Below are 15799 nucleotides of genomic sequence, written 5' to 3'. Positions count from 1 at the left end.
TCTAGAAAACTTTGGGGCCTAGTGTAGCAGCAGGCGAACCAACCCAATATTTGCGAAAAAGGCCCACACAGACATTTTTTGGTTGCAAATGGTTTAGGTACTCTTGGATATTCTCTTGATTTCTTTATTTGGACTATTGAGGTACTATATTTCTTTTTCTCTATCCCTATTTGATTATAGTTGTTTGGGTCATGTTTGTGTAGTACAATTAGTTCTTGTTTCATTCTGTTATATGATTTGGATAGCATGCCTAGTTACATTATGTAATAATCTAGCATGTACATGATGCTAGAGGTAAATGAATTAATGATAATGGGAACTTGATGATTGTGCTCTTCGATGATGGACATGTACTTCAACATAAATTGCATTGGTTGAGACTAGATATCTTGGCCATATGGTTGTAGTTTGTGTGATTTGTTGTAAATTTCCTGAAAGTAAGTGTCATGTCCCAAACCTGATACCAAGATTTGTGACCATGACCGGCATGTTAATATCATGCTTAAGCCTGGTATTAACAAGAACCAACTAAAACTTTTACAAAAGCTTCCCTCTTTCTTTTCATTCTTTTTTCTTTACTTCTTGATATAACTTATCACTTGATATTCAAAGCATCTACACTGTACTTAAAGAATAACATGATCCACCAATTATTCATATTCTGAATTTCACATAATACATCTCTTAATACTTTAACGTACACAATTTTCATTAGATCCTAAAATACACAATACTGCAAAGCTAAACATCAAATTGCTAGTTTGAGATCTATACTTTAAAACTAAAATCAGCTCCTTTCAAAACTTGATTAAGGCTCCCTCTGCTCCAAATTAAAACCTATTGACTGAAAGAGTGGAAGATGTGAGCTACACAGTTCAGTAAGGGTAAGATACATAAGAATTTAATAAGAATGCATGTAAATCAAATTATTTCATTTTATAAATGTTCAGATAGGAGAACATCTTTTCATGCATAGTATTTTATACTATTTATAATAATAACTTATACGCTCTTTGTAGGAAAATAATTGTTCTCCCTTTTGTTATCAGAATAATTTTATCAAAACCTTTCAGATTGAATTTCTTTCATTTCTTACAAAGTCACCAAAATAATATTGATCGTTTAGAATCATATATATACATACATACGTACATAAGTACATACGTATGTACATACATATATGTATATATATATGTGTGTGTGTGTGTGTGTGTGTGTGTGTGTGTGTGTGTGTATTCTCATTACAAAATAATCATTTTAACTTAAATCAGATAATTTGTAACTTTGTCTTAAACTAGAAACATCTTGACGAATAAGAGAACTTTTCTTTATAAACTTCTTTTCATAAAATATTATAACTTTCATGGTCATAAAACTTAACATTTCATAAAAAAAAAAAAAAAAGATATTTGATAACTTCTTAACATAAACTTGTACTTTCATTAGAAGCTTTATCTTTATAAATCACCAAGACCTCTTCATCAGATTCTTTATCTTTAAAGCACAACAAAACTTCAGAAACTCTTATCTTTAAAGATCAGCTTTCCTTTTCATCAGAAACTTCTTTTCATCAGAGCTTTTAACTTTTAATAATGCATTTAAACAAAATCATTCTCTCATGATCATTAAAATAATATAGCTATTCATAACATACTAGTTAGTCCATATCTGATAAGTCTATACTTATTTGGGAGGCTTCTAAGACCACTGTGCTAAGCATCTAGCATTCCCCACAATGCTAGGTGTTCTTGGGATCACATCATAATACATATCTTTAACCATGGGGGTAGGTTGACATCCTTCACAAGTTGGTCGTTACCCACAAGGGCGGGTACAACAGAGCTTGTCCCACTTTTAATGGCCAATCAGATAACATTTTTTATGAAAAGCTAGTAATTTAACCCCTATTGGCTGAGTTTAGATCACCAGAGGACATAACTCGAAAACATTTCATACTTATACATGATACTGAAATTCATAGTTTGCATAACATTTCATAATAAAAGCATTTCTATTGTTTTCTTTAAACATCATGTTCGTGGAATTAGTAATAGTATCAATATGCTTAAATCATATACATAAGGTTTCGAAAGCTCACGAACATATCTTTATCTGAAACATGATTATATGTCACATCTCTAATCAAAAACCTTTTTATGCATAATACACTTTAAAATAACCTCATGACTTACCAAATGCTCATATAACTTATCCCTTACCTGAAAGCAGAGGAACTAAGAGCTTACAGTTGAAGGAGCTTAGACTTGGGTACTGGTAACACCTAAATCAAATATCAAAGCTTATTACTATCAATTACTCCTTATCATAAACTTACGCATTCATTTCAAAACCTATATCTTAAAATCAAGGAAATCATAATCCCACCTCAAAGAGGTTCCCCAAACATATAATGCACACATCAACAAATGATGTAGCAAACTAAGAAAAACCATCGTTTCAATGTTCATATTCAGATAATGTCTAACAACTTCAAAATCAATTCAAAATGTGTTTGAGATTGGAAGCAATGGTGCATGCATAAACTTACAGAATGCAACAGAAAACACATTGAACAAAACAGCTTTATAAAAACAACAGTCGAGTGATTGAGAACCCCTCCTTTGAGCACTAAAACTTGAGCCAAGTTATACAAAATATATCTATGATCTAGACATTCTAAATGATAAGCATATTAAATTATAGCTCAAAACATTCACCCTTAGAATTAAATCCTCAAAATTAGAGTTATCATTTACTGTTTACTGCTCATTTCAGCAGCATATGCCTCATTTGTAAAATAAGAATGGGCTATCTAAACACATCCAATCCTTATGAAATGTTACACAGCCACTTCTCTAGATGTGTAGTAGATTCCATATCAATTTCAGAGTCAAATCATAAAACCATGATTTATTAAAAATCATACAAAAAAACATGTTCAAATCTGTCCTGCCAGAATTTCACGCAATTTAGAAATTAAACCATTATTTTTATAATGATCCAATGGCTATGAGACCACTTACATTAGAACCATATGTGTCTTAGAATTCATAAAAACTACTCCTAGAATCCAAATTCACTGTATACAATTTAATACATAATTTATATGCGTAAACACAGAATCTGTCACAGTTATAGTTTTGCAAAATTTTTTTTGTAAATTCACAAACAATTATCAAACGATGGTATTTTCACATGAAATTTAATACACACGTACTAGACATATCATATAATAATCTCCAATAAACCTTTTACCCATAGCTATCCTAGAAAAATACAGCATTTATAATGACTAAATAGGTTAGCCAATGAGTGCAACTCTTAACAAGTTCATGAACTAACTCTCAACAAGTTTCAATTACTGAATAAACTACACATTCAGCACCTCAATTAACAATTCCATAAAATTAATCTAGCTATTTTACTCATTTTAACACTTACCCATAACAGATTTTATCTTAGTCTATCATCTAGGAGCATATGCAAGCATAATAATGATTCAATTCATATTCATGAAATTAATAATCTCTAAAATCCAACACACCCATATACAAAATCATATAACCCTCACTTAAGTTTAAATGGACAATAGACTAAAAGAATTAGATTTTCCCCTTATCCAAAGCACGATTCTTAGGGTGATAGAGCTAGAATAACTTTAGCTTTAAATTGAGAACAAAAGCTTAAGAAGAATTGAAAGAAACCTTTTTCCTTGCTATTGGACTTGTAGGTGTGAGAGGGAGAGAAGAGATGAGAGCTTTTCTTTCTTCTGTTGTTGGACTCGTGGGTATGAAAGAGGGAGAGAGCTTTTTGAGTCTTCTAGTTGCTTTGAGAAAGTCAAAGAAGAGATGAGGTGTTGCTGTATAAGAACAAGGGAAGAAGAAGGAAATAAGAACAAAGAAAAAGGAATAGGGAAAGGAGAATTAGAGCTGAACCTTCTGGTGTAGTCAAGAAAAGGTAAGGGAGATTGACTTGGTGGGGCATGCGTATTGCAAAGGAAAAAGGACTAATGACTCACCCTTACCACTTTTCAAAATTCACTTACCACCCCTCCATAACCTTATATTCTAGATAGGCCCAAGTAATAAAATAACTTTGCATATAAACCCTTACCTTTATACACTTAATTAACTACCAACAACTATATATCTAATAACTTAATCACTTAATATAGTTTTGCATATACTTAGTATATATTTATAATACAAATAGCCATAAATTATTTATAATCTTTACAATTCTTATTCAATGGCATTATAAAATAATATGTTTATTAAATATTCTTATATTAATTTTAGAAAGTAAGTAATTCAAATAATAATTAACCACTTGAATACATAGGTTAACTATAAAGTTAGGTCGGGGTGTTACAGTAAGGGTTTTTGTTAATCAGGATCAGTTTTAATCTGGGCTTTTGTAAATTGTAGGTCCCTATATGAAAATTATTGTGTCTTTGACTTGGCATTGTCTTACTAATAATTATGACTCTTTTTTCGTTGTAAATCTTTTGTTGTTTTGGTAATTCCTCTATTCACCTTTGTGTTGTTGAGAGTTTTAAGTTTGTAATATGGTTCTTCATTTTTTGTTAATAATGCATCTTTGTAAAGTCTTGTTGTCTAACTTGGGTGTATATGAGGCCCTATCTGATTTAGTTTTGATTTATGCCATGGTAGTAGTACATTATTTTTTTGAGCATATCAATATAACCTATACAATGTATGGTAGAATATGATGTTGCTAATTTCTAACTTTTTTGTTTTGTTCAAACCCAAATATCAGGAAAAAATGAAGGAATTGTTGGCTGACCCTTTGAATCAATTGCAGTCATTTGACACAAGTGGTATAGTATTGCATGGTCAACAGATGATGTGTTTGCCAAAGTTGGTCTTACTTGGATCAAAACCTCTAGAGTTTTTAGGAAAACTCTACCATATAGAGTTACTCTAATCTTGACATTTCTTTTATAACAAACTCAGATTGTGCTTTGTCATTGAGTCATATCTAAATTTACGGCAAGGCTCCCTTTTATGCTTGAGTCTTTTCTGTTACTTGTGTTTGTTTTATCTTAATATTTGTTGATATGCATAATTGGTCATCAAATATTGACTACTTTCTCTACCAACTATAATTTCTGGTCTCAGTTTAGTCAAAGCTATGTTGATGCACACAAACACACTATATTATTGTGTTGTCACTTTTAATCTATTGTTAGCTCCATCTTAGGAGAATGATCTTCTTAGACTAAACTGAGACTATAAATTATAGTTGTTTTGGTCTTTTAAGTTGCATTGGCTTACCTAGGTGAAGTGAAAATGTGCAAGAAGAATTAAAACCAGAAAAAATCAAAGCAAGCTTAGCTACACTTTTTACTTGATATCAACTTGTTTTTTACTTGTCATTGTGCTTATATTCTTGTTTTTATTTTAGACTTTGACAATTGAAATGGTATGGCGAAAGGCAAATATGCGCACGCATTCCAGATCGTAACATTGGAAGGAGCTTCTACACAAGATGCGGATCAAGAAACGAATCAAGAAATGCACGAGGCTTCTACACAAGGTATGGGTTTACATGAACATTTTGATGTTAGTTTGGTAACTTAAAAATTCTTTTAGGAATATGTGTTGAATATACTTGTTCAAATTCAAATTCTACTTGTGACTTCTTTTAGAAATAAGCATAAAAGATTGGCTAAAGAAATTGTTGGGGAATGGGATGCTCTTACTTGAGAATCTGGTATGATTGGCAGACTAACCAATTGAAAGAAAGGACCATAAAATCTTTGAACTTTCTCTCAACATTGGGATGCCTTGTTTTTTGCAAGTGTTGAAGGATATTTTTAAACACTTTGGAATTTTAATTATAGTATTAGCTTAATTTGAGCGGTTGTTTTATTCAAAGGACTACATCTTTTTTTTTTTGTTAATCTTATGATGATGGTTATAGACAATGTTATATGTATTTGATAATATATTTCTATGTTAATATTACGTTAGTATGGAGACATTTGTGATGTTGTTAATTAGTTATATTTGTGGTATTGTGTTAGTAGAGCTCAAACTATTACAGGTTATTTGTAACAAGCCTGTGAACAATTTATCAACAAATAGTGGTTTTAAAACCCATTGAAAAAAAAATGAACCTATAGCGGCGGTCAAAAAGCGCTGCTAAAGGTGCACATATTATGATTTAAATGAAATCCTATAGTGGCGCTTATTGCCAGCCGCTAAAGGTTGACACCTATAGTGGCGTTTCTCCCCGCCGCTTAAAGTGCAATTGACACGAACTCTAACCTCATATGGTGGCAGTTTTTTGCCCGCTGCAATAAACCAAAACTGCCACTAAAAGGAGCATATATAACGGCATTTTTTGTTACTGTCGCATTAGAGCTACAGCGGCACTGCAGCAGTGACAGGAGAAAGTGCTGCAATAGCACCGGCTGCTAAAGGTCATATGTACCTTTAGTGGCACTTTTGGCCCACCGCAATTGCCCCTTTTTCTTGTAGTGCACATATATAAGTAAAATTAATAAAATCCAAAAATCATATATCATAAAATCACAATTCAAACATATATTTTAGTCAAATTCTTGGTTCATTTCCAAAATTTACACAAACTTCATCTAGTAATTGATAAAAAAAAAAATGAAAACTTTCTAGATAACCAATTAAAAAAAATACACATTTATAATATTTCAATAAAGAAGAAATTTAAATTCTTTTCTTTAAATTGATTTTGGAAAAATAAATAAAAATTTGTAAGATAGACAAAGAAATAATTAATAATTAAAGCATATTAATTTAAGTAAAATATAACTAGTTAAGGAAAATATTACTATATCCCTCGTTGTCTACTAAAAAAACTCTTGCAACTCCTCAAGAACAATCTAACAAAACCTAAACTTTATCATAATTAATTCAATTTACAAAAAATGGTGTCTCAAAAAATTACTAAGGATAATTTATTCTAGGGGCTAACTATTTTTAAATCACAAGATCAATGCTACAAGGGATTTCTAAGGTGTTTACCTCAATAATCTAAAAACTATTAAGCTCCTCTTGTTGGAATCCTTAGGTAATTTTCTAGCTAAAGTTAGTTGACTCAAAACATTCACATCAGTCTGCTCATATATTTAGCTAAATTAATCCAGAAAACTCTACTTTTGTTAGTTTATCTATCTATTATTTTCATACACACACATCAGCCTCAATACTTTATCAACATTGAAATTTAGCTCCTACCTGAAGACTTGAACCTCGGCCTTTGTCACCCACAAACATTTATACTTGTCGAGTGACCATCGCACTAAGGGTGTGCGGTGGTGATGAACGCTTGTTTTGGTTGTGTTTAGATTAATTTTTGCTGAAATATTAAATTTGTGAAATTAATGTGAATGCTCTCGAAGGTAATTAATAGCTCCAAAGAAGGCTAGGGTTTTTGATATATATATATATATATATATATATATTTCGATACTAATTAATATCAATGTATCTTTTTGGGGTTACATGTGTGTATATTTATGAATGTATATATTAATTTATGGGTGTTTGAGTTTATCACATTGTGTGCTTTATTTTATTTTATTTTTTTGATACAAGATAGAATTTCTACTCTAGCCTGATCCATGGGTATGTTTGATTGGGTGGATTTTAGAGAGGATGGAAAAAAAAAAGTGGAAAATAGGAGAGAAAATGAGTGGGAATGGTGTTTGGTTGAGAGGGGGGGGGGGGGAGCCACAAGTTTTCTCTTCTCCCCCTTCAAAATACAATCTCTCCAAATTGGAGTGAAAAGTGGGAAAAATATTTGGACAAAATTGCCCCACCTCTTTTAACGTTTCTGGGTCTTTTTTTTTTCTTTGGTTTTGTCAGGTGGTGGGTTCTTCTTCTTTTCCTTGTTTTTTTCTTAATTTTTTTATTACTTTTTTAAGAAAATACTTTTGGATAATTTCTTATGCTATTTTCTGAAATGTCCACTTTTATCTATATACAGTTTTAAAAAAAAGCATAATGTATTACTTTTTGTTTTATTTAAGAGGGACATGATGATAAATTCATAAAAACTTTATTTTCAACCAAACCAAAAAGTTTTCCATCCCTCTACTTTTTCACCCTCTTAACCAAACACAAATGAGGAAAATAAAAACTTTTCTATCCTCCCACTTTTCCATCCTCCCTCTATTTTCTATTTCTCTCACTTTTTCATCCTTCCAATCAAATGGACCCTAAGTATATATGTGTGTGAAACTTCCTCATGAAAACTTGAATCGCAGTCCTTGCCTCCACACCTTATAAACATTTATTTCTGTAGAGCGACTATCGCACAAAAGGTGTGCGGTGGCCACATTGTGTGCTTGATAAGGAATGTACATGTGATTAAGACAGTATTAAATACAGATTTGAAGCTGTAGGTTTTTTTTTTTAATTTTTATTCCGCAGGTTAATGAGCTCCTTCGTGTAACTCAACTTATTGCGTTGTGTACCAGCCATGTGCTCCCATAGGCCTGCAAGTATTCCAAGTTTATTTGCATACATGGCTCATGGAGCCCAAGGCAGGCTATATATTGAAATTCTTCCAAGGCACAATTCACGTTAGTGTCTTTCCCAATGACACTTGGGCTTTGATACGTTGCATTTGGGCTTGGTTATATTTATTTTTTAACAAGTCAGTGACCATGGGAAAAATTAGACTCACAACCAAAATTCATAGCAATTTCATAACAACATCTAGTTTGTTTATCATATACTTTCCTATTGAATCATGCACGCAATATCACTGTATTAGTTTTAATATCTGATTGTCACTATATAACCTACTAAAAATCTGAATAATAATTAAAAAGACTACTCAGTGAGCCTGAGTATGGTCTCTCTTTTCAACATTATCATTATTTTAATTAATCTACAGCTAAACCTTTGGGCCACTTGTTAAGACCACTTCAGTAATGATTTTATAAAATTTGACTATCAAAAAAACATTTAATTTCTTAAAAATTAAAATCCAAAAGGCAAAATTTTTCATTCTTTTCTAGTTTTTTTTTTTTAAAAAGGCTACCCGGCAAAAGAGTTACAAGTCTTGACACTAATAATATATTTTGATGAAAAATTAAAATGTTCTTATAATTTTTGAACGTGATGGAAATTTCAATTTCATCAATTTAAGGTTTTATTGTTTGAATAATTATATCTAACATGTTTGGTATGCAGTAATAGATCTGGTAAGTTATTTATATTAATTATTCGATTATTGTTGTATCTATTTTCTTTTTTGGTTGAATCTTCACTGCAAAAAATATGAATCCTCTTATATATATATATATTTCTCGTATATTTTTTTGCAAACATTTTATATGCAACAATTAGTTATTCAACCAAATTTATGAGTAGGAATAATTATTTTATTACATCTCTTATTTCTTGCAATAAAAATTACTATTCATATGATAATCTTTATTAGTGTACCAAATGTGCCGTAAAGTATTATACTTAAAAAAAAAAGATAATTACAACATGTTGTTAAGTGCTAATCCTGTAACTCAAATTTTTTTCCCACTAAACTCCTAAGGACTTTGTGTATGAAGAGATGTCAATTCAGTTACAATACTCTACATATTATATACTAATAGGTATGACAAAGATGGTAAAGATGGTGACAATGATTTAATGATGATGATAATAGTAATTGTATGGTGTCCGAGGACCGAGAAGAATAAAAGGCGGGGTATCATGCACTAATCCATTTATAAAAGTGCATCCGACCTGAGGAGCTGGTCTACTCGAGAAGAGAATGGAGAGGAGACATAGCATCTTATGAGAGCTTGACTGGGAGAAATGGAGCCTGAGGAAAGGATTAGCACGGTGGGAGGAAGCTTCCTAAAAGGGTACACCTTCCACCCCCGCATTGAATACTCTGTAACAATCTTATCTACTGCATTAATGAGGAAGTGACTCCTGAACAGTATTTTCACAACTAGCAATCCTTTTTACCACCTTCAGCAGAATCCTAATGGGACAAGTATCTTGGGAAGAGCCTTGGTGGCATACAGGTGGAGGGTTAAAATGCAAAGAAGGGGGATATATAAGAGGAAATGAGCTCCACAGTGAAGGGGTGAAGATTTTTAGAGAGAGAAAATAAGAAGTAGAAAAGTGAACAATGTATTACTTGATAAAAACCAGAGTCAGTCATATATAAGAACTCTTCCTCGGAAGTGATCGAGGAGAACTTTTATCTCAACAACTACTTGATTCGTTCTTCCTTGTTTGGGCACCACTTCTTTAGCCCTAGGCTTAGCTTGCAACTATATTGTAATTGTCTTCCCACCTCTATGCATAAAAATTCTATCGCTTGGGCTTAGATTGAAGTACAAGGCTACTCTAAGTGGGCTTGGGTTGCCAAATTTAAGTTCTTGAGAATGGATCTGTTATTGGGTATATACATAAGGGTGGAGGAATTATTGTGGTATGAAGGACTGGAGGCTTTCTAGAAAGGTAATCAGTGATAAGGTTATCTGTACTTTTGACGAAAACCAAACTAAAACATTAAGAAGGAAGCTACGAGAAGGACGTATCTTGGATATCTTGTCACTATTCATTGGAAAGATGTTGGAAAAGGGCACTTTTGTTCATTTTGTGGTTTGGTTGGAGGTTCTGGTCTGGGTTGAGATTCTAGTTGGATTGGTGGTGTTGGGTTTGTTATGCTGGGAAAAATTCCACATGGTTTAAAAGGATTTTGAGCTGGATGTGTCATGTTTAGTGGTTGGAGGTTCTGGTAGGGGGATCCTGGGGAGAATGGTAAGGGTACAGGTATGGACAGATCTTTATACAATGATTGACGAGGTTGATGAGGCATGTAGACTTATATTGGAAGAGCTTGGGTAGCTGCCTTTTGTGAATTCTCCATAGACTAGAGCTGCATTAACAACTGCTTTCTTTCTTTTTCTTTTTGCCTAATGAGTGGAAAGGAGACAGACAAATCTTTTACTGTGGAGGCAATTGTTTCCAATTCTTGTTCAACTGACTGTATTTTTTTCTTCAAATCTTCAATGAGAGAATTTGAGGATGAGAAGGTATGACTTACTGGTTCAGTCAACTTTTGTTGGTTATCAAGAATCTTCGAAAGGAATTGGTTTCGTGCAACAGCATTTTCTGCCTGCCAATTAAGAGCTACTTCAGCTGAGGAAACTTATTTTTTAGTCCCATCTGGATTGGTTCCAACAGGGTTTTTGATTTTCCAAACATGTTTAACATTGGCTTGGGGGTGGTCAAAACTTTCTAGAGGAGGAAAATTTTGTGAATAGGAGGGTGATGCATGGTCAAACATATAATAAGGTAAGGGCTTTTGTGTGTGGGTTTGACTAGAAGGCTTGGGTTGACATTTTTGTACTTGGGGAAGGACTTTCTGGTAGTATGGTATTAGTGGTGGTTTCTGGTTTTGTTGGTTTTGATCATGACTTTCTTTGCATGGGGAAAGGGATGAAGTTTTTTGCTTTCTGAATCTGGGATAAAGGACATAGTAGTCAAACTTTCCAGAGGGTTTTTCAAGGAGGTCAACTTCTGGGTCTCCTGCTTCATATATTTCTTTAAGAAGCTGCTGTGAAGACTTTTTCTTTCATCTTTTCTGCTTTTTTTCAAATACTTTTTCTTCTTGGCATTTTGCACAGTCACAAACATCCCACCATATGTGGCCAGTGGATGATTTTCCTTCATAAACAGGTTTTCCATCTTTTCGAAATGCTTTGATTTGAAGACTTTCAAGACCTTCATATGAGACTGGTTGAATCTTGTGTGATGGGTCTGGAATAAGTATCAAGGAGGATGTGAACTTGAGCTATTGGTGACCTATCATACACTCTTAACTTTGTAATATAAAAGTTTAATTATATACTAGTAATGATAATAATGCGAATCAGGGAATGCTAATAATTTGCAAGGGAATAGAGACTATCAGCATAAATAGTAATAATAGTGAAAGCCTGAAAGGTATGACAATTAAATGTTTCTTCTAGAATTTATAAATACTTACACTTTTTTCTTCCCCTGAATTTAGAGGTGAGATTTTAATGGGTTTGAAATAGCTTGAAATACGTAATTATCAGCTCCACCCGGCCAAACGATTATGTCAATGTCAGTTTGGTGATCTTGGAGCTATCACACCTCTCATGGTTGAAAGTTGAAACCCAAACCCTTCGACTATCTAAAACCAAATTTTTTTGGGCTCAACAATCTAAGCCATAGATGAAGAACCTTCTTCTTCTATACCCAATTACCCATTGTGAAATGGATTCTTAATTGTACGGTTCCAAATACGGTTTGGAACTTCTATAAACAAAATCATATGATAATATAAGTTATTGTCATGTGATATTATTAAGGCAAAATTTAACCTTTATCTTTAAGACATTGGTTTAATAAATATTTTTTAATATTTTTTACAGATTTTTATATTACTTAAAGAAGTGGTATCAAAATATTTCTAAAATTTTCCATTAATAAATACTTTAAAAATACCCGTTAACTGAACCCATAATATACTTTTATAATATAATAAAAGTAAGTTTTTAAAAATCATAGTTTAGCCAAAATAATATTTTCTTTATTTAGAAAATAGTAAGTTAGATAATTCTTTATGGTTTGAGACTTTGAGTTTGTTTTAAGATGAACAATATATTTTTTTTAAAAGTTTCAATTAAAACTATATTTTTTTCAAATCATTTTACTTGTAACTAAAAGTAAAAAAAAAAAAAAATCACATAAATTACAACTAAAAACCTATCTAAACACAAAAATTCCTCCCACGTCATTTTTTTAATGTATACAGAAACTTTTAAAAAAAAAAATCCATCTATATAGCTCATGTGTTCCTTTCTGGGTGTTTAGTTGGCTTCCCAACCATCTTCGTCGCTATTATCTTTGTCATTATCATTGATCCATCCAACCCTGCATCAGGGTCAAGTCATTGCCAGAGGGATCAGGGAAACGTAGACACCATTTGTTTTTTAATACAATAATTAAAACAAAATAATGATGATATGACATTTCGATATTAAATGAATTTATGTGGCATTCTGCATAATATTATTTAAAGCGTTACCTAATATTAGGGGATTTAACGTGGTCCTATCTCCTTCATAAAAATATCTTATTCAATTAAAAAAAAAATCCCTCAATGAGAATAAATTTGTGTGGATTTGGGGAAAAAAAAACTGAAGTTTCAAGTCTCAAAAAGAAAGATTTATACAGATATATATTTAAATTAAGTTAAAGTAATATTTTTATTTTAGAAAAAAAGTGACTCTATTCATGAGCATTCACATCAACTTGTGCAAAAATTAATGTTTATTTTGGCATAAAAACCCACTTTTTCAATTATATATAACCACTTTATAAAAATGCTCACAAAAAATTATTTATTCCAAATTCTATTTTATTAAAATATCAATTTTTTTTTACTTTTTAAAATTGTTTTTTTTTTCTCACACGACAATCACACCATCTAGTCTTTTTCTTCATCATTGAAATACATAAAGAAATAGTAATAAAGTTAAATGCAAAATAAATAGTATCAATATAAATTTACATGGTTTTTGTAGTTGTGGGTAGATTTTACATAATTATACATAAATTGATGTGAAATATTTTGGGGATTAGTTAGACAACATGCCTAATATTTTCTATTTTACAAAGACTGATATATATGCTTTCACGAGAATATATTCTTGTTGGTAAAAGTTTTACTATCTCTGTCGTTAAAATGTTTTTTTTTTTTTTTTTCGGTGAGAATCAGCTATAGAACTTTATTATTATAAAATTAATAATATTAGAAAGAATAAAAAATAAAGGGTCTGGTTAATGAGCATACAATAACAAATTCGTTTTTGGAAAGATTTTATCAAGAATTGAAAAAATTGTCAAAATTTTTTCAATTTTTGATAAATTTTTTAAAAAATAGTATATTATTATATATCCATAGGTCACAGGTGAGTAAAATTCAATAATAAAAAATAAAAAACAGAGGGTATAATCTGTGGCGGAGGCCATCAAGTCTCAAAAGCTACAATTCAAAAAACATCGACTCAAGAGTTCAAAAACGCCTCCTATACCCAGTTCTGTATCAGCGCTTGTGTGTATATTTTTTCTTCTTTTTCATTTCTCTCTCTCTCTCGTAAGTCCGGTCGCTGGATTTGTTCCCCATCTCAAGGCATTCAGATTGGACTGATTTGAGTGACAACAGTGGGTCAGTGAGCTTTGGGTGACTTGGCTCTGCGATTGTGGTGGCTTGGCGTGGAGGAGATGGAGATTTGACGAGTGGCATTCAACATAATATTAATTAAAACATTCTATTTCTACGTAATATATGGGGATTTAACGTACGTGGTCCTATCTCCTCCGTAAAAATATCTTATTCAATAATAATAAAAAATTGGAAAACTATATATTCATTTTATGCGTATAAGATTTTGTGAGGTTTGGAGACAGAAGCTGAACTTCAGGTCTCTAAAAAAATGTTCTTAAAAAAAAAATTTTAGAAGAAAGATTCATATACATATATATATTTTTTTGAAAAAGTATATAGTATATACATACATTTAAATTAGGTTAAAATAAAATTTTTATTTTAGAGAGAAAAAAAAAGGTTCTATCCATGAGCATTTATATTTGTACAAAAATTCATGTTTATTTTAGTATAAGAATCTTCATTTTCAATGTTAGATAACCCCTTTTTAGAGAAAAAAAAAATGATTCTATCCATGAGCATTCACATCAACTTGTGCAAAAATTCATATTTATTTTAGCATAAGAATCTACTTTTTTAATTTTACATAACCACTTTTAAAAAATACTCAAATCATATTATCTATTCCAAACTCTATTTCTTTAAAATATCAAATTTTCTTAAATTTTAAAAAATTATTTATCTTTTTTCACACAACCACCATCAACTTTCTTCATTCATGTATGGGATACGTAAAGAAAGAGTAAAAACTAAATGCAAAATAAACAATCGCAATGTAAATTTACATTGTTATTGTAGGTGTTGGTAGATTTTAAACAATTATACATAAATTGATCACTGATATGAGATGTTTTGAAAGTTAGTCAAGTAAAATATAAAAATTTTTCTATTTTACAAAGAATGATGTGAATGCTCTCACGCGAACATATTCACGTGAGGTGGTAAAAGTTTTATAATCTCTAGAATTAAAATATTTCCTTGTGAGAATAATCTGCAAAATTTTATAGATTTTTTTAACATATGCACTAGGGCATACATTAGTAAATTATTTTAAGAAACCGTTTATATAAAATTGAAAAGGTAACTCACTTTTTCAGTTGTTCATAAAATTTTTTTAAAATGGATAATTAATGGCAAATTCCCCATCTCATGGCATGACGATTGGACTGATTTGAGTGCCGACAGTGGGTGACATGGCTCTGCGATTGTGGTGGCTTGGCGTGAAGGCGATGGAGATTTGACGAGTGGTTGGTTTAGGTGCAATGGGGCTGAGTTGTTGGCCTTGGGCACTTCGAACGTGGGTGATTTGAGGCGTTGAAGCTGCTTTTGTCTCAACAGTGACAGTTTCATGGGGTTGAGGATCATATGCAATCCGTTTTTCAAAAAGGAGCTGCTTTTGTCTCGGCTCCTCAATCTGTGGAGGTGGTTTCTGGGTTTGGAATATCTTAACATGTTAACGTAAGATTGTATTGTTGAAGTAGTTATGTAGAGTGTTCCTAAAAAAGGCAAAGTAGTTATGTAAAGTAGAAAAAATAATTGTGTGATGGTCAAAAATAGAGAATTTATC

General features: G+C 31.5%; 1 long non-coding RNA gene across 1 annotated transcript; it reads right to left on the bottom strand.

Moving 5' to 3' along the window:
• Window positions 1-571: 571 nt before the first annotated feature.
• On the bottom strand, window positions 572-3934 carry LOC142608473 (uncharacterized). The gene is made up of 3 exons (XR_012839505.1): window positions 3705-3934; window positions 2220-2281; window positions 572-844 (listed from the first exon to the last, which is right to left on the bottom strand). It is a non-coding gene; the product is annotated as an uncharacterized LOC142608473 (long non-coding RNA).
• Between the last annotated feature and the right edge of the window lie 11865 nt (window positions 3935-15799).

The sequence above is a fragment of the Castanea sativa genome, chromosome 8 (assembly GCF_040712315.1).
Source record: "Castanea sativa cultivar Marrone di Chiusa Pesio chromosome 8, ASM4071231v1".
In the NCBI taxonomy this organism is placed as follows: domain Eukaryota; kingdom Viridiplantae; phylum Streptophyta; class Magnoliopsida; order Fagales; family Fagaceae; genus Castanea; species Castanea sativa.
The sequence above is the reverse complement of the archived record's forward strand: the minus strand, read 5'-3'. Positions and strand labels throughout refer to the sequence as shown.